Source organism: Rhincodon typus, chromosome 27, assembly GCF_021869965.1.
Source record: "Rhincodon typus isolate 14 chromosome 27, sRhiTyp1.1, whole genome shotgun sequence".
In the NCBI taxonomy this organism is placed as follows: Eukaryota; Metazoa; Chordata; class Chondrichthyes; order Orectolobiformes; family Rhincodontidae; genus Rhincodon; species Rhincodon typus.
The window spans coordinates 39545063-39569842 of record NC_063358.1 but is presented as its reverse complement, the minus strand read 5'-3'; positions in this window follow the sequence as shown (position 1 = coordinate 39569842).

Below are 24780 nucleotides of genomic sequence, written 5' to 3'. Positions count from 1 at the left end.
CTGAAGGAAACTCCAGGAATGTTACTGAAGGAAACTAAACAGTAACACTACTGAAGGAAACCAATCAGAAATGGAAGTGTAGAGATTTACTTACAGGGTCCTAAATCAAAACCTATGACAAGGACCTTTTAGCATGAATGAAAACTAAGGGAATTCAGGGCGATGTGCAGAGCAAATAGGAGCCAATGAATGACTTCATTTCAGAGGTAGTTTTGAGCTTCCAGCCTAATTCATTTCAGATTCTATTATATGGTCAAATAACACACAGGGAGTCTTTGACCTTTTGCAGGTTCCTTCTTTTCAAGTATTTCTGCTTGAATTCAGTCAGATATCATCTGCACTGCAAATTGCAGTCAAAATGCCGTTGTGAGTGTCAAAGCAATTGGCAGTCCAATAATGGGAAAAGGAATGATACCAACAGACAAGGTCGCAAAGTTCCAATTAGTTTACAGCATTTCCAGGCAATGCCCATGTTGTGTATGCATTGGCGTTAACAGAATTATAATACAAAATTGATGGAGGAGCTAGGCACAATTTTGCGCTCGAGATGCCAATCAATGGATAGGATCGTTAAATTATTTGCACAGACAATAACTCAGAAATAACATAGGAATCATACAGCGCTGAAGGAAGCCGCTCCCACTCTGTCAGCTACTTTAAATAGAGATGATGAGGAATTACTTGTCTCAAAGAGTTGTAACTCTGTGGAATTCACTACTCCAGAGAACAGTGGACATTGGTGTACTGAATAAATTTGAGGAAGCGATGGAGAGATTTTTATTTAGTAATGTGTTAAAGGGTTACGGCGAGTTGGACCGAAGGGTCTGTTTCCGTGCTGTATATCTCTATGACTCTAATTGGCAGGAAGGTGGAGTTGAGACTGAGATAAGATCATGTCATGTTAAATCACAGACCAGGCTCTCTTGCCTACTCCTGCTGCGAGCACTTATGTTCTTAGGTCCTTAACTGTCCATGTCTATTCCATGAAAGAGTTATCCAAATCTATTCTCTCATTATTCCCCCATGGGACTTGTTTTTAAAGTAGATAATTGATTTCCTTTGATAGTTAAAACTCCATATTTAACATTCTTTTCTGGGCTAGAATTTGAAAGATGGTGAATACTTGGAATTTTTTTTTCCTTTATTCATTCAGGAGATGAGGGTGTCACTGGCTAGGCCAGCATTTAATGCCCATTCCTAATTGCCCAGAGGGCAGTTCAGAGTCAACTGCATTGCTGTGGGTCTGGAGTCACATGTAGGCCAGACCGGGTAAGGATGGCAGTTTCCTTCCCTAAAGGACATTAGTGAACCAGCTGGGCTTTTCCTGACAATCAGCGAGGGATCCACGGTCATAATTAGACTCTTAATTCCACATATTTATTGAATTCAAATTCCACAATCTGCTGTGGTGGGATTCGAACCCAGGTCCCCAGAACATTACCTAGGTCCAGCGATCATACCACTAGGCCATTGCCTCCCCTATCAATGGAGAGGCCAATGAAAGAACATTAGTAAATTTTTTAAGAAGGCATTTTTGCTAATTCACATGTTTCTTGATAAATGCTCAGCCACAAGAGAGCAGCTGTCTGCCTTTATGATGGTCATTTTTCAGTTTCTTCTTTGGATATTGTTTGCAGTAGTTGGTGACCAGCTTATTGAAGGAAAGAAGCTTCCCAGATTGGCTCTCCTGTTTCTGAAAGGTTTATGTTGTGTGTGCGTTGTGGTACTTGGAACATTGACTGAGCTGCTCTGGTGAATTCTTTGAGGGTCCTTGACTCAATGTTTCCTGAAGCCATAATTGACTAATCGCATAACATCAAAAATTGGGAGAAAGGCAAAACAAATTGTTGTGACTGCAATGAGGTCAGCCAGGTGGACCTCATAGAATATGAGTTCCCTGATTGGGGCTGTTAATCTGGTCCAATCAGGGAGCCCTGGCTGGCAGATATGAAGAGGAGTATCAGAGGTTTTGTTCTCTCTGAGAGCTGGCTCTGAGGGACCTGGATCAGTGTTGAGTACTCATCACATGTAAATAAGGGATGATGCGGTGATGGGATACCGACCTCTGTGGAGTTCTTTCATTAAGCAAAGGAAAATTTGATTATTAGAAACTCAGAACTACAGATGCTGAAAATCTAAAACTAAAACAGAAAGTGCTGGAGAAACAGAACAGGAGAGAGAAAAACAGAGTTAATATTTCAAATCCATTCTAATTTGGCCGAGTTAGCTAAAATTCAACAGAAAATGTATCATCTTGAAATGGAAAAAAATTAACAACATAGGAAAGGGATTAGAAATGAAAATGAAATTAAAAAATACTTGATAGAGAAGCACTTCAGAAAAAGAAGGGAAAGGAAAGCACATGAGAGGCTGGAATATGAATTGTAAAGTACAGAGAAAACAAAAATAAAAATTTAGGCAGAAAAGAGAAACAGAGAGGGAAAGGCTACAATGAAGAAAGCCTCTGACTCTGCTACACATTCGAGGATTGAAGAACCTAAATCCAATCCAAAACCCAGATAAAGTTTGCACAAGATCATACGAAAACTTATCACGTTGGTGCTGAGGCAATTCTTAAGTTTCTTTTGAAATGATAGTCAAGCAGGTGACATGTCTAAAATTAAACTGGAGACAAAAACAGAAATTGCTGGAAAAGCTCAGCAGGTCTGACAACATCTGTGGAGAGAAATCATAATGTTTCGGGTCAAATGACCCTTCCTCAGGAATGAGTTCGAACTGAGTTCTGAGGAAGGGTCATTCAACGTGAAATGTTAACTCTGATTTCTCTCCACAGATGTTGTCAGACCTGCTGAGCTTTTCCAGCAATTTCTATTTTTGTGTCTGATTTACAGCATCTGCAAATCTTTCAGTTTTTATTTAAAATTAAACTGGACACTTGTTATTGCAGAGCAGGTTGTTGGATAGAGATCCTAAGGTTTATACCTGGCTTTCAGAGAGTGCTACTACAGATTGTGAGGTGGCGAAAAACAAGGCTATTCTTGGTATGAGTGGGTTTCCCCCTGAGGCTTACAAGCAAATATTTCAGCAGGTCTAGAATTGACAGGGACAGACTTCGATAGAATTTGAGAGGGTAAATTGAATCTGGGCATTAAAGGTCGAGACTGCATGTGCATTTTGCTTAGGGAGCCTCTTTCCTTCTCAGAATTTAAATTTCACTCCCTCCGTTAACAAGAACACACACAGAGGACCAAAATATTGCAACAGCGGGACCAGCAGCCTGAGATGGCTGTGATTAGTGAACTGGTCCACAAATCAAGCCCACAAAGCCAAGGATGGAAGCTGGAAGGGCGAATGGAAGGCAAGAAACCATGGATGAAAAGGGGCAGCGAGGAATGCTGGATCTTCCCTTTGGGTGGTGCTGACGATGGAAGTAATGACAGAACCCATTGTCACACCAGGGATACACCTTAGTGCAGACTGTTGGATGTTGTGGAGTAAACCTGTAGGACTTGGGATACACAATGAGAATGCAGAGAAAGGTGGCCTGACTGAGAGTGCCACAGATCGAGTTCTATATCTGACTTCAACTACGCAGCCAAGTACAAAGACAGCTCTGAGTATAGGAAAATTAAGCAAGGTACCAGGGAGTTACATGGAATCCTTATCAAGAGGAAAAGTAACTCCTTATTTCACAACTGAGGCAAGGAAACCTATATTTATAGCAAAGGATATACAGCAGCCACATAAATTATTTTGCTGGGGGAAAGACATGGTTTTTCTCTCCAAGAATGACAATGAATGCCAAGTTTTTAGTAAATAGTATTGGTGGAAGTGAACGCCTGTCCCTTTATATCAGGTATGCTAGGATGTGACCTACTGCTATGACTGATTGAGTTGGAGAGAAGATTTGGTAAATTATGGAGTGGCCAATATCAAGCATGGTGTTTAAACACCAAGAAGCAATGAGATTTTCTTTCACACTGTCCACTTCTCCTATAGGTGCAGTCTGACTGTGTATAGAGCATAGAACTGTACGGCACAGTACAGGCCCTTTGGCCCACGATGTTGTGCCAAACTTCTACCCTAAACCTAAGGTCTATCTAACCTCCACCCCTACCTTAAACTATCATCCATATGCCTATCTAATAGCCGCTTAAATGCTCCTAATGAGGCTGACTCCACTACCCTCTCCGGCAGTGCATTCCATGCCCCTACCACTCTCTGAGTAAAGAACCTACCTCTGACTTCTCCCCTATATCTACCTCCACTCACTTTAAAACTATGCCCCCTCGTAATAGCCACCTCCATCCTAGGAAAAATTCTCTGGCTGTCCACTCTATCTATACCTCTGATCATTCTGTACACCTCTATCAAGTCACCTCTCATCCTTCGTCGTTCTAAAGAGAAAAGCCCTAGCTCTCTCAACTTTTCCTCGTAAGACCTTCCCTCCTTTCCAGGCAACATCCTGGTAAATTTCCTCTGCACTTTTTCCAACACTTCCACATCTTTCCTGTAATGAGGCGACCAGAACTGGACACAATACTCCAGATGTGGCCGAACCAGGCTTTTGTATAGCTGGAGCATAACTTCATGGCTCTTGAGCTCAATCCCTCTATTAATGAAAGCTAACACAACATACGCCTTATTTACACCTGGGTGGCAGCTTTCAGGGAACTGTGGACATGAACCCCAAGATCCCTCTGCTCCTCCACACTGCCAAGAATCTTTCCATTAACCCTGTATTCTGTTTTCAAATTTGTCCTTCCAAAATGAATCACCTCACACTTTTCAGGGTTAAACTCGATCTGCTACTTCTCAGTCCAGCTCTGCATCCTATCAATGTCCCTTTGTAACCTAGAACAGCCCTCCGCACTGTCTACAACTCGACCCACCTTCGTATTGTCTGCAAAATAGTGTAGGCAACCTGTTTGGTTTCAAAGTTTGTAAATTCAAGCTTTACTCCACTCGCCAACCTGAGAACATTCATGTTTTTAGGTACTTTGACTTCATTTCCACAGGGTGGATCTAGATTAGATTTATTTTTAAAAATATATATTGGAGCTTGTTTTAATCAGGCTAATTTTACAGGACAAGATGAACGCACATATGTGTTTGCAGATGGGGCATTTGAGATTGCATCTCAGAGACATTGAATAATAATTGCATATTCCATTGGCTGTTCAGACTCATTGTTGTGACATTTATTTGTACTTTGTAGAGGTCATTGCCAATTTAGATGAATGGGCTCAGCCCTTGAGGGAGCCAGTTTCGACAAAAAGCGAACACTGTCATTGCATTTGCACCAAAAGCAGCCTGTCTTTGGAGTCAGGCACTGCACAAATGGCAAAAGATGAGGCACCATGGGGAAAACAGTCTGTCATGGGACGGTAAAATACCTTACACAGAGGTTTTCTGCCTAAGAATAGAGAAGCTACTCAACATAAAATGTCCATTATCCATTTGTAATGATGTTATATTCTTCATAACGAGCTAGGAACCAATTGTTATGAGAATATACATTCAGGGTGCCACATTCACTGTCATAATCTAGTGAGATGTCAAGTAACAATGTTCCAGTCAATGATGTGTGATGTAAACTGTATATTTTATACATGTGTGTATATTGACTATCATTTATTGTAAATTTGAATTTCTGGCTTTTGAATTAGTAGCTGAGTTTTCTACATGACTGATGTTAATAATTGACTGTTCAGTATTTCTGTAGCCATGGTGATTTCTTTTAAAATCGTTTTTAGAGTGAAATAGGCTTTTGTGTATAATTAATGGATCTTTTTTCTTTTATCTTAGATTGTTTAGGGACCCAGAAAGGAAAACATTGAAGCCTCCAAATTTGTTAGAAATATCTGGAAATTGTTTTCTTTTATAAACTAAACTTAATAAATTAAAAGGTACAAAATAATTAAGTAAGGGCAGGGAAATAAGAAACATTTGAGAGAGAAACAACTCAGATATTCCAACATCAGGGCAGCTTAAAGTCATTGGCTGAATGAGCACTCTTTAGATGAGACATCTGAGTTCTGATCTCCCTTTCAGTGAGATCACACACATCAGAGCTCAGCTTCAGTGGATCAGTCATGTGGGTCATAGGATCCCCAGTGTGCAGAAACAGGCCATTCAGCCCTTTGAATCCACTCCAATCCTTCAAACAGCATCCCACCCAGACCTACCCCTACCCTATAACCCTACGTTTCCCATGCCTAATCCACCCAGCCTGGCACATCCTGGGACACTATGGGCAATTTAACATGGCCAATCCACATAACCTGTATATCTTTGGACTGTGGAAGGATACCAGGCTCCCCAGAGGAAACGCACACAGGCATGGGGAGAATGTGTAAACTCCCACACAGATAGTCTCCGGCGGCTGGGATCAAACCTAGGTCCCTGGTGGTGTGAGGCGGCAGTGCTAACCACTGAGCCACCATGCCACCCATTTTCCAAACTAATCAGTCACTTTACTGCAAATATAATCCTTCATACAATGATACCTATCTAATACTTCCCGTTGCTTTCACTAGACAAGTGATCAGCACATGAAATCATGTACCAGTTAAATACAGGTCACTCGGTCCACCAAATTTGTACTGTCGTTCTTTGCCATGCAATAAATTAGGCTACTCTAAGGTTACTCACCTGGAGGACTTCCAGATACTAGGGGCAGGAATCTATCGCCGGCTGAGCACTGGAACCTACAACACAGGATGTCCCATATTGAGGCATGAAGACAATCTTTGTCAACCTAAGAGCTTGTAAACTGGATGCCAGCACATAGGGAAAAAAAGTCTTGAATAGACCCAAATGTTTAAGTGTCCTATTTGAGGGCATCAGAGTCAGAAAAGCAAGCACAGTATAAAATTCTTCATTCAAAAACAGTATTTAAAATCAGTGACACAAACCCAGATTTGGTCTAAAATTATACGTGAGGTAGCATCAGCATAGATTTTGGCCAAAATAAAAAGTCACCTGACAACTGGTTATCGTCCAATAGGTTTATTTGAAATCATAAGCTTTCAGAGTGCTGTTCCTTTCCCCTGAAGGCTTATGATTTCAAAAAACCTGTTAGACTACAACCTGGTGTAAGGAGACTTCTGGCTTTGTCTATCCCAGTCCAACACCAACACCTCCATGTCGTAAATTATGGTATAAGTTAATGTTAAAATCACAGTTTTTGGGTGGAGGAATTTGAGTTCTGCACTAGTACACAAAGGAAATGAATGCATTCAGTACATATCCTGAGACTCCTTCGTAATTAGCCCTGACTAGTCATGTACTGATTGCTATTGTGCAATCTTGTTAACCACAACAAGTGCCCCCCTGTTCTGTTTAGACTCACCAGTGTCCTATCCTCCACCACTAAGAATTAGACAGTCCCTGGTCACAGTATTGACAAAAACGATTGGCAACAGCAAGCTAGTTGAATGGCCAAGCCGAGAATCACACACTGGTAGTGACAAATACCACATCAACCAGCCTTTCTCTTTGCTAAACACTCATCAGTTGAAGCAACAGGAGAATCCATCATACAGCGCATGGAATAAAAGAAATACATTTAATAAATTTCATATCAACAGGAAGACTAGAAATTCTGATTGAGATAGAGAGTAGTAACTTGAACAAATACTGATGCCAACAGAGTCTCTTTGGGAAGTTAAGAAAGAGAAAATGGCTCAGGTTTCTGTTGGGACAGCTTTCCGCTGAAATAACAAAGTTATAAATGCAGCATGTAGCAAAGGAAGGATGGTTTCAGTGTGGGATATTAAGATCCTCAATTGGGGGAAGCAGATTAACTCATTTCTGAAAGATAGAAAACTTCTTGATTGTGTCCAGGATAGTTTTAAGGAATAATATTTCCCCAAACCAATGGGAGAACAGAACAAATTATAAGTAATAATGATTAATAAGCCATGTTATATGCAAATCTGGGTAACGAGCCAGATTTTGGTTAACAGCTTTGTGTTGCATGAACATTTATCTCAGAATAATCATGACATGATCAAATTCAATCATATGTTTGAGACAGAGAATTGAGAACGAGCTACTCAGTCTAACTTCAATGGATAGGACAGATACCATCCACAGTTAACTGGAAAATGACAAAAGATTAAGGACGTGTGCTTAAAAAGAATTTTAACATGAGATTGCAGCGGTTCATACCACCAAGGAGCGAGAGCTGGGCAAACCAAAAATAAATAACCATGGGCAAATAAAAACAGTAAGAGGCAACATCAAACTTAAAGGTCAAGATGATAAAAGTTATCAGAGGTGCTGATGGCCAGGAGCTGTACAAAGAACAAAACAGTTGAAAAAACAGCTAGAACTACATAAGGAGGATAGAGTAAGAAGCTCAGAGAGATGTCAAAATCAACAAAATATATTTTACAATTATGTGAAGCAAAGAAGGAATACTCAACAACAAAGCGAGTCTATTTGAAACTGATAACAGTGATGTCAGGCCAGACATTGCAGTGTCAATAGCAGTAAATACTGAAACCGTTGCCAGTGTTGGGGGTGAAGGTGGTAGAACAACTTGGAGCATGCACACAGACACATGCTTGCACTGAAAACTGGAGTTGTGGTTAATGAGAGTGTCCTAGAAGGATTCTCCACAGATTAGCTTGTTGACCTGGTTTGGAAAGTGGCAGGGATGCATATTTTATCAGTTTGGGTTAATTGCCCACCGTTAACAATGACTTTAACATGAATTTTTTTTTTATTAGCTCAGACACATCTTTTCTTGTCAGCAGCTCAATGATTTTAGAAAGACACTGGCAATGACAGAGGCGAAGATTCAGAGTTAGGTGCAGGGAATAACTTTTAGCATTGTTTAAGATTTCTTCAATGTTATTGATCTGGCATTTTCAGAAGATCAAATAGATTTTAAAGTATGCATCTGGTATATTTTAGAATTTTGCCTTTTTTATTATTATTGACTGGATGTGGGTGTCTCCTATTGGGCTAATATTTATGCATGAACATTTATCTCAGAATAATCATGACATGATCAAATTCAATCATATGTTTAAGACAGAGAATTGAGAACGAGCTACTCAGGCTGATTGCTCTAGAAAAAGTGAGCTGCCTTTTTGAACCGCTGCAGTCCACATGGTGTAGGCAGACCCACAATAGGGAGGGAATTCCAGGATTTTGACGCCGCAACTGTGAAGGAACAGCAATATATTTCCAAGTCAGGATTGATAAATTGATTTATTGTTGTCACATGTACCGAGATACAGGAAACGTGTCGTTTTGCGAGCTATACAGGCAGATTGCATCAGGGTAGCAGTACAGAGTGCAGAATACAATGTTAGAGCCACAGAAGAGGTGCAGAGAGAGAGAGATCAGAATTAACATTTGAGAGGTCCATTCAAAAGTCTGATAACAGCAGGGAAGAAGCTGTTCTTGAATCTGTTTGTATGTGTATTCAAACTTTTATATCTTTTGCTGAATGGAAAAGGGTGGAAGAGAGTATAACCAGTTTGGGAGGGGTCTTTGATTATGTTGGTTGCTTTAACAAGATAGCATGAAGTATAGACGGAGATAATGGATGGAAGGCTGGTTTGCATGATGAACTGGGCTGTGTTCATGACTCTCTGTAGTTTCTTGCCGTGTTGGGAAGATCAGTTGCCAGACCAATCTGTGATGCATCCAGATAGGACGCTTTCTGTGGTGTATCTATAAAAATTGGTAAGAGTCCTTGTGGACATGCTGAATTTAACTAGCCTCATGAGGAAGTAGCGATGTTGTTGTGCTTTCTTGACCATCACATCTACATAGATGGACCAGAACAGATTGTTGGTAATCATCACTCCCAGGAACTCGACTGTCTCTACTATTTCCACCTCAGCACCATTGATGCAGACAGGGACATGTAGGAACTTGCAGGTGGGGATGTTCCCATGTATCTGCTGCCCATGTCCTTCAAGAGTGGCCCAGTGGCTCAATGGTTAGCACTGCTGCCTCACAGCATCGGAGACCTGGGTTCAATTCCAGCCTCAGGAAACTGTCTGTGTGGAGTTTGCACATTCTGTCTGTGTCTGCGTGGGTTTCCTCTGAGTGCTCTGGTTTCCTCCCATAGTCCAAAGATGTGCAGGCTAGGTGGATTGGCCATGCTAAATTGCCCATAGTGTCCAGGGATTTGTAGGTTATGTGGATTAGCCATGGGAAATGCAGGGTAACGGGGATAGGACTGGGGGGACTCTGCAGAGAGTTGGAGGGGATGTGTTGGGCTGAGTGTTGTTTCCACACTGTAGGGATTCTATGACTCTAGATGGTTGTGGGTTTGAAAGGTGCTGTGAGGCACTGAGGAGGCTTGGTCACATGCTATAATGCATTGTGTAGATGGTACACACTGCTGTTACTGAGTGCCAATGGTGGAGGGAGTGGATATTTGGGGATGGGATGCAATCAAGAGAGCTGAAATTGTTCAGGTAAATGGGGAGCATTACTTCACACTTCTGAGTTGTACCTTCTAAATTACAGGTCAACATAGGGCAGCCAGGAAGTGACTTACGCATTACAGGATTCCTAGCCTATGACCTGCAACTGTGGCCACAGTCTTCATATGACAAGTTCAGTTCAGTTTCTGGTCAGTGGTAACCCCAAAGATGTTGTTAGTGGGGGATTTAGTGATAGCAATGCCGTCAGATGTCAAGGGGAGCTTGATTAGATCAGAGAGGTTGATTGCCAGTCATCTGTGTGGTGTGAGTGTTACTTTATATTTGTCAACCCAAGCCTGGATATTGTCCAGATCTTGTTGCTTCAGTATTTGAGGAGCCACAAATGGAGTAACCAAGGTTGTAATGAGGTTAGGAGCTGAGTGGCCCTTGCGGAACCCAAACTAGGCGTCACTGAGCAGGTTATTGCTGACCAGGTGCTGTTTCATAGCACTGTTGATGACACCTTCCATCACTTTACTAGGGGCAGTAATTGGCCAGGTTGGATTTGTCCTGCTTTTAATGTGGAATTTTTCACATTATCAAGTACATTGCCAGTATTGTAATTGTACTGGAACAGCTTGGCTAGGGGTGCAGCAAATTCTGGTAAAAGCTCTTCAGTACTATTGTCAGAATGTTTTCAGGCCCCATCGCCTTTAGAACATTCAGTCACCATAGCCATTTGTTAATAAGACACGGGGTGAATCAAATTGGCTGTGATGCTGGGAACATCTGGGGGAGGACAAGATGGATCACTGTAAATGCATCTTCAATCTAAACACTTAGGGTACTGCAAGATGACTTCAATGTAGCTGAGTCTATCATTCTAGAAGACTCTGCAATACCTTAGGGACTCTGTTTATGCATAAGAAAAATATTTTTTCCCAAATTGTCCACCATTTTTGTTTGGCTTCCTTTAGATGAGAGTGATCAACAAAGAATGGTCAAGCTCAGTTCCCAATGGCTGATCAGGAAGCACTGTTCCCCAAGTCAGAGAGTGGATATTAATTCTTTTTTTAAAATTCATTCACAGGTTGAGGGTGTTGCTGGCTGGACCAGCGTTAATTGCAGATCCTTAATTGCCCAGAGGGCAGTTAAGAGTCAGCCACATTGCTGTAGGTCTGGAGTCACATTCAGGCCAGGATGGCAGCTTCATAGCCTAAAGGGCATGGGCGAACCAGATGGGTTTTTCCTGGCAATTGACTCATGGTCATCATTAGACTCTTAATTCCAGACTTTTTTTTCAATTGAATTCAAATTCCACTATCTGCTGTAGCAGGATTTGAACCTGGGACTCCAAACATTAGCTGGGTCTCTGGATTAACAATGCAGCAGTAACACCACTAGGCCATCACCTCCCCCTCAAATAGGGATAGGGCGAGGTTGTTATTCATCATGATATTGAAGGAGCAGTGTCGGAGGTGACTTCTCGTCAGTGAGAAGTCAAGCCCCTGTGATATCCTACAGAACCATATCTAGGTGCGTTCTAAGTTCTGCAGCACCTTCCCAGTAACAAGGATAGTAACAGTGCATGGAATGTCTGCATATACAGGACATTTCACCTGGTGCTCATGACATGTAGCTTCACCCAGTCCAAGGGCTGGCATTCATCAGATCGCCAATATATTTCCTGTAGAGTTTCAACTTAATGGACTTTGATGTGTCCCTGCACGGGTGAGGGAGACATCTTACATTTCACAGCTTTGGTTTAGTGCTCTGAGGTCATAGATTTATAGAGTCATAGAGTACTGCAGCATACAGATAGGCCCTTTGGCAAAAGTTGGTCCACGCTGACCAAAACGTCCATCCATGCTAACCCCATTTCCCTGCACATGGCCCATATCCTTCTAAACCTTTCCTATCCATGTATTCGTCCAAATGCCTTTTAAATGTTGTCAATGTACCTGCCTCAAACACTTCCACTGGCAGTTCTTTCCATACCATCCTCTGTATAAAAATGTTGCTCCTCAGGTTCCCATGTATTCTTTCCCCTCTTACCTTAAACTGATGCCAACCAGTCCTCAATTCCCTAACGCTGGCAAAACACTGAATGCATTCACCCTATCTATGCCTCTCATGATGTTATACATTTCTATAAGATCACCCTCAGTCTCTTACACTCGAAAGAAAAAGTCCTAACTTGTCCAACCTCTCCCTATAACTCAGTCCCTTGAGTCCTGGTAATATCCTGGTAAATTTCTTCTGTACTCTTTCCAGTTTAATAGCATCCTTCCTGCAGCAAGGTGACCAAAACTAAACACAATACTCCAAGTGAGGCCTCACCAATGTCCTGTGCAACTGCGACATAACTTCCCAACTTCTATACTCCATGCCCTGAATGATGAAGGCCAGTGTGCCAAAAGCCTTCTTCACTGCCCTGTCTACCTAGAACATAGAACATAGAACAGTACAGCATGATGTTGTGCTGAACTTTTACCCTAATCCTAAGGTCTATCTAACCTCCACCCCTATATTATACTATTATCTAGACCTGTGACTCCACTTTCAGAGAACCGTGCACCTAAACTCCAAGGTCCCTCTATTCCACTGCAGTCCTTAAGGCTCTACCATTCACCATGAAACTTCCTACCTTGATTTGACTTTCCAAAATACAACACCTCACGCTTATCTATATTTAACTCAATTTGCCATTTTTCGGCCCACTTCCCCAGCTGCTCAAGCTCCTGCTGCAATTTCTAAAACCTTCCTCACTATCCATGATACTTCCTATTTTAGTGTCATCTGCAAACTTACTAATCATGCCCTATATATTCTTATTCAAATCATTGATATGGATAACATACAGCAATACGCCCAGCACTGATCCCTGAGGCACACCACTAGTCACAGGCCTCCAGTCCAACAAACATCCTTCCACTATTACTCTCTCCTTCCTACCATCAAGCCAATTGCATATCTAATTGGTCAGTTCTCCCTGGATTCCATGCGATCTAACCTTCCAGAGCAGCCTACCATGTGGAACCTTATCAAAGGCCTTACTGAAATCCATTTGGACTACGTCTACCGCCCTGCCCTCATCAACCTTCCTGGTCACTTCATCAAAGAACTCTAACAAATTTGTGAGGCATGATCTCCCACGCATGAAGCCATGCTGACTACTCTTAATCAAACTCTGTCTTTCCAAATGCATGTATATCTTATCCTTCAGAATCTTCTCATGTGACTTACCTACCACAGATATTAAGCTTACTGGTCTATAGTTCCCAGGTTTTTCTTTGCAGCCCTTCTTGAATAAGGGCACTACATTCGCTACCCTCCAGTCTTCCGGGACTTCACCCGTGGTTAACGATGATGATGCGGTATCGACGAAAGCTGTTGAAGGTACAAAATGATCAACCTGCTACACATATGGGCCCAAAGGGATACCCACTCGTGAAAGTCATGATTCTTTCCGATGCTTATCTGCAAGTGTTGAGCGTGAATTCCGATCACCAGGATGTGGTCATGATGCCTTCATGCTGTGGAATTCACACTCCACTAGTAATCGAGCTGAAAGATCTGGATGGTTATTAGATGACCACTAAACTCCTAACTGCAGTGAAATAATAAAGCATCAGTAAAATAGCAAATGTTCGGGGATCCTGTATAGGTCAAGTGGCACAATCTTTCCTATGAAACTGATGAAGACTATGGCAGCCTATTTCACAGCTACTTTCTTCAGGAAGGATGAACCATCAGCATGGCAGAGGTCAGACTGTGCCAAAGGTTGATGAAATGGAGCATCCCAATATGAACATCACTGGACCACGCTTTATGGAGCCTCTGGGGAAATCCTCACTTCAGGGCAACTAAAGGCCAGCAGTATCTGACATAGACTTGGATGTTAACTTTCAGAAAATCCTTTTCGGAAATCAAACAGAACAGAGCACAAACAGCAATTACTCCTTTCAAGATGTTTGTGGTCATTATTGCTGAACAATATAGACTATGGGCTATTAGTGCAAACACTTTTAATATAAAAACTGAAGTTGCTGGAAGCTCAGCAGGTCTGGTAACATCTGTGAAGAAAAAAATCAGAGTTAACTCTTCAGTAACTTTTAATACTATGTGCTTTTAATAACTTTTTTTTACTTTGTACATTGTTGCAATGTTATAAAGGTTCATTTTAGGAACACTTTTATGAACACGTTATAATGACTATAGGCTCGTATAAATACAACAGCTGACACACGTAGAAGTTTCTAAATGTAACTCAATAGCAAATGGATGTCTGGACATCCAATCATACCCATTACAATTCTTGAAAAAGGCCACACTGCCTAGGGTCAATGAATACCCCTCCCCACAAAGCCTGGGCATTATGAAACACCTTATTCTGAACAAATATATAAAATATACATCACATTCTGATTCCTTCTCAGTTTATGTTAAGACTTGAAGACGGGTAGCATTCACTGCCAGCAGTTTCATATCTCCCTACTTTGGGAAGCAAATGGGAGACTTTCCAAATACTACCTGAAGCCTGCCTAAGGTAACTGAGCAGTCAAAATTTATGGTTGCTTGTCCAATCCCAAACAGACCCACACTTTTCTCAGCCCGGGCTCTATAGATCATTTTCTTCAGGGGACTACATTATCCCAGCAGCGGCCATCACTGAAGACACCAAGACACTTAGTAAAGCGAGCTATCCAGGGCAGGTAGAGTGTCTGCAAATGGACATAGATACATTGAGTGAGTGAACTAAAACATTGGCGGTTAGAGTATAATGTGGGAAACATGAGCCTGTCCACTATGGCGGGAGGAATAGAAAATGTGTATACTGTTTAAATGGAGAGAGATTGCAAAAATTTGTGGTACAGCGGGATCTGAGCATCTCGGCGCATGGATCGCAAGTAGTTAGTTTGCATGTGCAGCAAGTGATTAGGAAGGCAAGTAGAATTCTTTTCTTTTGTTTTAATTCACTCTTGGGATGTGGGCATCACTGGCTGGACCAGCATTTATTACATGCCCCTAGTTGCCCTTGGTGGGTAAGCGACCACCTTGGCTGGAATGTAGGTGTTTATACAAGGAGAATGGAATATAAGAGTTATGAAGTTTTACTGCAGCTACACAGCATCTAAGTGAGACTCCATCTGTACAATTTCTTGTCCTACCTGTATGTAATGCAACCGAGGTAGATGGATTCAATTTTCTTGAAAATCTCTGGTGGGTATACTTATAGCTAAACTAGTATATACAGTGCAGAGTAATCTCCAGCTGCATCTTTTGCTGACAGTGTTATGGAATGTTCATGCGTAGTTCTCAAAAGGACATCGCTCTTAAAGTACATGCTCTCCACAGTTTTGATCTCCTAATTTGGAAAGGGATATAACTGTGTTTGAAGCAGTTCAGAGGAGGTTCACCCAACTCATTGGTAGGATAAGGGGGTTATTCACTAACGAAAGATTGAACGAACTGGGTCTGTACCCTGTGGAGTTTATTAGCATTTATAGGTGATTGAACTGACACGAATAAACTCCTGAGGGGTGTTTATAGGGAGGATATTGAAAAGATGTTTCATCTTGTAAGGGAAATCAAAAACTAAGGAACACAGTTTAAAAACACAAGGTCTCTCTTCTGAAATGGAGTTGCAGAGAATGTTTTTCTCTCTTTGGATCATTGGTCTGCAGAATTCTCTTCCCCAGAAAGCAGTGAAGGCCGCATCATTGAATTTAGTCAAGGCTGAGTAAAACAGACTTTTTATACATAAGGGAACCAAGAGCTATGTGGGACAGACAGAAATGTGGGGTTCAAACAGTAACCAGATCAGCCATGGTCTTACTGAACAGTAAAGAAGGCTTGAAGGCTGAATGGCCTGATCCTATCCGAACTCCTATGTTACTAATGATATCTACAATTGACCGACATGTTCTAACCCTGATCAATCCAAATACCCACAAACAAGACCTTCTTGCCATAATCTTATAAATCATAACTGAAAATTTAAACTAAATTGCCAATCTAAATGTCTAGTGCCACTTTATAAATAAATGCTCCCAATAACTCTACAAATCCTTGCAGTCTGTATTGAATATTCTACTCTAGCAGTATTTCCCATGCAGTTGGTGGAATGGTGTTGGTGGTAGTCAAAGCTAATGTGAACTCCTTGCGTGCCAAGCTGCATATTATTGTAGGCACCATAATTTTACCATTACTGCTAAACTGGTACAACTGAACCTCATTGAAAAGTGGTGCCAAGGTCTTCAGCACTAATATTTCTTCCTTGCTCATTTAAAGACAAAATTATTTCATACATGTGTGTAGTTGACAAGGCCAGCATTTATTGTCCATTCTGAATGGGCTTTGAATGAGTGGTCTGCTTGGCCCTTTCAGAGGGCAGCCAAGGGTCAACCAAATTGCTGTGGGTCAGGAGTCACATGTAGGCCAGACCAGGTAAGGATGGCAAATGTCCTTCCCTAAAGGGCATTAGTGAACCAGATGGCTTTTTATGACAATTGATGATAGGTTCATAACTGAAACTAGCTTTACGCAATGAATTTTAAATTCTTCTATTTGTTCTGGAGAGATTTGAACCAATGTCCCAAGCGTATTAGCCGAGGTTTCTGAATTATTAATCCAGCAACATAAACCACTATGTCACTGCCTCCCTGTTTTATGATGCTTTATTTCTTTCCTACATATGAGTTGTCAATGGATCAACTGTACATGTGATGGGAAGTGGCAGAAAGGTCAGGGTAAAGCTGCTTGCACTTGGTAGTCTCACCTTGTACCATTTAATGGCCCCTTGCCTTTATTTGGGTTGAAGTGGGTCCTTTACCCCCTCAGAGATGAAGTTTCAAGATCTGATAGCCAATCAGATGTCTACCAGTTATTTTGGCCTAGCAGCACCACTGTGCGTGGTGGCCACAGCTGGGATTACATGCAGTCCCCTGAAGAAGATGAGGCATGGCGTCTATACTGAGATGGATGTGGGTCTTGCTGCAATTGCACTAGCAAGTCCAGCAAAAGGGACTGACTGGGGAATACTTGTGGGTGGAGGAGGCAGGAGGAGTCTTCAATGGATGTGGGAAGCTGAAGAAACCCCCAGTGCAACATAAACCTCTCAGGTGTCTGGTAAAATCTCAGCAGCAGAGGGGTATGTAGAAAAGGTGGATTTATGGAGTTAGGTTTTACTGATCAGCAGGGTTTTCACTGAATAGCTGCTATGTGTAGTAGGGTTATGGTCAGGATTAAGTTAGATTTAGGGTTAGGGTTAGGGTCAGAGTTTGGTTTGGGTCAGGTTCAGGGCTAGGGTTAGAGCTAGTATTAGGGTCAGCGTCAGGGTTAGGTTTAGGGATAGAATAACTCAACTCTCATTATCCTAATCACCGTAGGATACAGTAATAATTGAGCTTTGACTAATTATAGCAATCCGTTTCTATCAAATCATTTACAACAGACGAAGACATTAGGTGTGGGCACACCGTGAAGAGCTTTGGACACTCTTTCTTCCTGTTGCACCCGAGCATGCTACTACTCTCCCCATATCTCATAAAGGTCAGGTACTGTATCTGAGTTATCTCCTCCAGACCATCTATCCAACTTGCATTTGAATTAATCTACACTAACTATTTCCACCACCTTTGCAGGGAGTTTATGATATGGACTCACCCTGTGCTTCTGCAAACTTGTCCCCTGTCAAGCACAGACAATGTTCTGCCTGGTCTGAGGAAGGGTCACTGGACTCAAAACATTAATGCTGTTTCTCTCCACCGATACTGCCAGATCTACTGAGATTCTGCATCTGTTTTTGTTTTTGTTGGTCGTGTTCTCTCATTCTTTCATTTGAGATGATGCACCACAGACTGTCATGGTCTAGATTATCCAATCTGTCTCGGACTAAGTCACCTCCCAGCCTTCCCTTACCCAGTGACAGCACGCCCAGTCCACGTAACTGATCCTTATAAAACAATGCTTGCAGTCCCATTATCATTTTGGTTGTTTTTTTTGAACGCCCGTCACTAGATGTGCTGAGGAAACCAGAACTGGCCAGTTTTATATGTGCAGAAGATCACAGCACAGCTTCACAAAGTGACAGGATGGCCTCACTATTTTATCTTCTGTCTGATATCTGAACAACTGGATCGATTGCCACTGAGTCTGACTGTGAAAATGTCAAGTTATTGTCAGTCAGCACTCCCAGGTGTCTTATGCCATTCAGGTAAGACTGCAATGTCATAGCAATGTCACTGGTCTTGGTAATCCACACGCCCAGACCAATGGTTTGGTGATGTGCATTCAGACTTTACCATGACAACTAGTGGCTTTTTAACCTTAACTCATACATCTGAATATTAAAGTAGGATCAGTCCTGTAGCTATTACAACCATTACTGATCATTGTTAAAAACCCATTTGGTTCGGAAAGCTCTTCAGGGAAGGATTCTCTGCCATCTGTACCCTAAATGTGACTCCAGACCCACAGCAATATGGTTGACTCTTTAACTGCCTGTGGATACAAGATTATTACCACCATTGGTATTCCTTGACTGAGTTTGAGGACATATTTGGTTTAAATTGATAAAGGAAAAACCACCAGTGAGACTTCCCAAGAAGATGCCCTCGTCTTAACAAGATGTGATGATTTGGTAGAAGTTACGTTAGCTCATTAGACATGGTTACAAAGACTTCAGGGAAGAAGCAGTGGGCACCGAAAGGGCTAGAGTGCATTACTTCACCCTCCAACTCCATTTTAATTTCATCCAATCCGTCTCTTCCTACAAAGAAGAAAAGGCTACAAGGAAACTTTTGAGCTCTTGGCACAGTGGTAGTGTCCCTACCTGTGGGCTAGCAGACCCCGGTTCAAATGCCACCTGCTGTACAAGTGTGTTTGAATGGGTTTGATTAGCGATGTCTATGAGGAGACCCATCGATTTCAGTCTTCACTCCGAAGAATGCCATGCCTGTATCACATCATCAGATCGAATGGGGCTTAATGCAGTTGCTAGTGTTAACCCTTTCAGGCAACTACACTATACAACAACTTGCCAGGCTTTGTTTCCATAGTTAGCCTCTTTACATTTATGGGTATTCATCTATAACCAGCCAACCCCAAGTTTCTGAATTCACAAATCCTGGGAATGTTGATGTTATACATTTTACTCAGTGTTCTCTTTGGTCGTGGACAATCAATAAGTTTTTAGTTTGAGGACTGGATTCTGTCCTTGACCTTGCATTATCTACTGATCATCATCGTCTTGAGGTTCCTCATTGGGTCAGTCCCAATCGGTCATCGGTGAGCAGATTTCAGTCACCCTCAATCTCCCTGGAGAGACCTGACAATCACACAGACAACAGAACCATGACTCTGCATTTAGTAATCCCCAGGTGTCCCTGGTATATTTTGTCAAGGATGCTGTCCCATAATGAAGCTTTCATCAAACATTAATATGTTGGTACCATCCAAGGCAAGGTAGCGTGCTTGATTGTTACCCTATCCACTATCTTCAACATTCACTCCTCTGTTACTGATACACAGGAGCAGCAGTGAGTACAATCTACTACCAATATTCAGCAAGGGTCTTTTGAAAGCACTTTCTAAACTAGCAACCTTAATCAACTAGAAAGACAAGGGCAGCAGATACCTGGGAACACCAGCCCCTCCAAGCCACACACCATCCTGACTTAGAAATATCTCACTGCTCCTTCACTGTCGCTGGGTCAAAATCCTGGAGTTCCCTCCCTAAGGGTATAGTACTTCAACACACAGTACTTGGACTGCAGTGGTTCAAGAAGACAGCTCACCACCTTCTCAAGGGCAATTAGGGACAGGCAATAAATGCTTGCCCAGCCAGAGACACCCACATCCCATCAATAAATGAGGAAAATGTTGTTAAGGTGACTCTCCATAATAGCACAAATCAGTCACAGTTTATAAAAGCTCTTCATTGACTATGAAGTATTTTGAGACATCCTGAGGTACTATATAAATGCAAGTGTCTTTTTCTTCACATCCTTCATAACCTTCAGAAAATCTCTTCAGTTGCTTTTGCCTAGAAATGATTGAACAGAACAAAATGATGGTGCATTCATAGAACACCTTGTCGTACCCTGAACCAACATGTTACTGTAGGAAGCTGAGAGCAGAAGGGATGGAGCCAGGGTGGTGGGAAGGGTGATAGCTGGAGCAGTGGGTGACGGGGGCGATGTGGCGTTTAGCAAGGTGAAAGGTGCTGATGTCACCACAAAGCACAAGAGAATGACTGAGTTTCAGTCACTCCACCGTCTTGGTCACTTTCAAGGTGACTTCAGGTCAGGGAGACAGTAATGTGATTGGGGGACCCTGGGGCTTGCTGAGGAAATAACATAGATTGAGTTTTTGTGCAGGATTTTCTGGTGGGGATCTCAGCAGCAATTGGAGCCTCATGAGAGACCTGTATCACCTCTTTAAGGGAAGGCCCTCTGAATTGACTTCTCTCAGGCATTGAGCTGGACTGCCCTGGGCCTTCTCACACCCACAACTAGCCAAGCCAACAGTCTTTTCACCACAGATTTAAGGCAGGCTGTGGGGTCCCCATCTGTTTTTTATCATTCACTTGTGGAATGAAGGTGTAACTGGCCAGGTCAGCATTTATTGCCCATCCCTAATTTTCCACAGAGCAGTTTAAAGTCAACCACATTGTTGTGGGGCTAGAGTCACGTGTAGGCCAACCAGGTAAGGATGGCAGTTTCCTTCCCTAAAGGACATTAGTGAACCAGATGGGTTTTTCCGACAATCGACAATGGATTCACGGTCATCATTAGACCCTTAATCCCAGACTTTTGTGTCGAATTCAAATTCCAGCCATCTGCAGCAATGAGATTCAAATCCAGTTCCCCAGAACTGAGGAAGGGTCACCTGACCCGAACGTTAACTCTGTTTTCTCCTTCACAGATGCTGCCAGACCTGCTGAGCTTTTCCAGCAACTTTGTTTTTGCCCCCAGAGCATTCCCTGGGTCTCTGGATTAACAGTCCAGCAATAATACCACCAGGCTATTGCCTCCCCAGCTCCTGATTAAATACCCCTCCTCCACCAAATCCACCATCAGGACATTCAATTCCACCCTTCATGTCCTCTACTGTCTGCCTTCCACTTTTTTGAAATTTTAATCAAGTTCCAATCTAGCAAATTCTGAAGTGACAATCCAGTAAGGCATTGACACCGTGAAGGAGTTTTCAGAAATCCACAGCAGTTGGTTTAGTTAATGAGCCAATGCATCGCTAATGTATTGAAAGATAAGACTTCAGGGATAACTCCATACGTCACTTCTTATGTGAGCTGTACTTGGAGAAGCTGAGGTTAAGCTGTACAGTGAGACAACCTCTACCATATGTTAGCTACTGTCATCAGGAGGACTGCACTCAGCATTCAGCTGTGTCTCTGGGTAACACTGATTCCCAACAACATCTGGGCCCCGTCAGAGCGGAGATCTCGGCTGATCATGCCTATAACCTTGACATGTGGCATTATAATTATTCTAAGATCTAATTAGCTGCTTTGAAGCTACCTGCAATCCCGAGAGCTCGGTGACAGGCAAAGAGCAACTTTCATCTGTCAACACCTTCTGTCCTGACTGCTTCTGCCAGAGAGTATCATAACCAGTACAATGCAATGGATGAAGGGTTATTGAGTGTGGTACCTCTGGTGGTACTACAGAAAGTGTTTGACATCTTTGGTTCCAGACAGTCTTTTCCTTGTCTTCTTTGATTCAGTCCTCTCTTCTTAGCTCCTCTTGTTCTGTTGACTCTTCAATAGAGTTAATGACAGCAGGCTCTTCTCTATGGGAGGACAATAATAGTTGAATAAAAGTTCAACCTCACCTTTGCTGAGGTGGGAGTGCCTCCAGGGGTAGTTGGGGAGGGGGCAGACCTGTTTTTATTTTGTTTAATAAACGACAGAAAGTGCCAACCACCCATGTGGCTGTACTGCATCACTGAGAGGGAAATGTCATCTTCACCTTTCTTTCTGGAACACAGTCCATGTAGAATCATAGAATCCCCTACAGATGCAGGCCATTCATCCCATCTCAACACTACAAAGAGCATCCCACACAGACCCACCAATCTTTTCAGTAACCCCAATTGGCTAATCCACCTAGCCTCACATCCTCGGACACTATGGGCAATTTAACATGGCCCATCCACCCTAACCTGCACATCTTTGGACTGTAGGAGGAAACCAGAGCACCCGGCAGAGACCCACGCAGACACAGGGGAGAACACGCAAACTCCACACAGACGGTCACCTGAGGGTGGAATTGGAGCCCAGGTCCCTGGTGCTGTGAGGCAGCAGTGCTAACCACCGAGCCACCATGTCACCCTTGTACACAGGCATAAACTATCATCGTAAACGTGACGGAAAATTTAGCCTTCAGCTTTTCTCTGCTGGAACACACAAGAAGAGCCATGATTTCACCCTGTTCAAAGCCGGTAGTGTTCGGTTCTGTCCATCATCCTTCAGCAAGGATGTATTGGCCTTGGATGGTGTTGAGACGGATATAGGGGGAGTTATGAGGACAGGTTGAAGAAAATTGAGTGGTGGAATCTTACAGGGGTTTGAGCAACAGGGATAGAGTCAGATGAGAAGTCCATTGAGGCTCATCTCAACACAGGGAGGATTTTGCTCCAACATTTATGTTTTGGTGACGTCAATTTCTCACCAGACAGCAACAACTTGCCAATTAAGAGGATTTTAACTTGTTAAATGCTGATTAATGGCCCAACTCACCTCATTAATACAATCTTATCAAAGCTCAAATTTGAGAATTCTCGACTGGGATCTGTCAGGGTGGGTGCCTGGTGACTCCAGCTGGATGTTACAGGGCATGATCCCTGGGCACCAGCCACACACACCCCCCTCACATATGGACGTCGGCACCCAATAATCACCAGCCTCTCACGCTCCTCGCGGCCCCTCTCTGATCAGGATACTAAAGAAAGCACAGAGCTGTATTGTAGGGAGCACTGTCTAATCATGTTGAGAAGCTGCTGCAGGGACACCTTGCACACACAGAGGGACAGGTACCCAGCTCACAGACAGGAGCAGGCTGTATCTCAGGGCTGCTCTCTGGCTCTCTTAATGCTCACTCCCTTGTCTCCTATTTGATACGCTCACAGAATCCCAGCCTCGCCTTGCTGCAGTCACCATGACCAGGCAGCTTGCCTTGCTGTTCAGCAGTGCTCAGTCTAGGAGACTGACATCTTGCTGGGTGGCAGTGTGTTATGTCAATCCTCATCCTCCCACTGCTCCATGTGCCATGCAAACCACTTGCATGGGCATAAACTCACACGGGTACACACACTCATACGGGTACACACACTCACACGGGTACACACACTCACCCAGATATACACACTCACACGGGTACACACACTCACATGGGTACACAAACTCACATGGGCACACACACTCACACGGGTACACACATTCACACGGGCACACACACTTACACAGGTACACACACTCACACAGGCACACATACTTACACGGGTACACACACTCACATGAGTACACCCACTCACACATGCACACACACTCACACGGGCACACACACTCACATGGGTTCACACAGGCACACACACTCACACGAGTGTACACACTCACACGGGTTCACACACTCACACGGGTACACCCATGTACACACACTCCCACAGGTACACACATTCAAATGGATACACACACACTCATCCATGTACACACTCTCGTGTAGATACACACAGTCACCTATGTACACATACTCATCCAGATACACCCACGTACGTACACACTCTCTCTCATGTACACACAGTCACCCATATACTCACATTCACACAGGTACACCCATGTACACACACTCACACTGGTACACACACTCACGGGTACACACACTCACACAGGTTCACACATTTACCCACATAAACACACAGGTTCACACATTCACCCACATACACACACTCACACAGGTGCACTCACTCACCCACGTACACACACTCACACAGGTACACACACTTACACACATACTCACATGTACACACACTCACACGTGTACTCCCACATACACACACTCACATGGGTATACACACACACACTCACCCATGTACACACACTCACCCATGTACACACACTCAAACACACAAGTACACACTTAGGCGGGTTCACCCACGTACACACAGTCACACACATACACACACACACACACACACACACACGAGTACAGACAATGCGCACACACACAGGTACACACACGTATATGCACACAGGTACACACACTGACATGGGCACACACACACACACAGGTACACGCACATGGGTACACACACTGACACGGGCACACACATGCACACAGGTACAGGCACACAGGTACCCACACTGACACGGGCACACACACAAACACACAAACAGGTACAC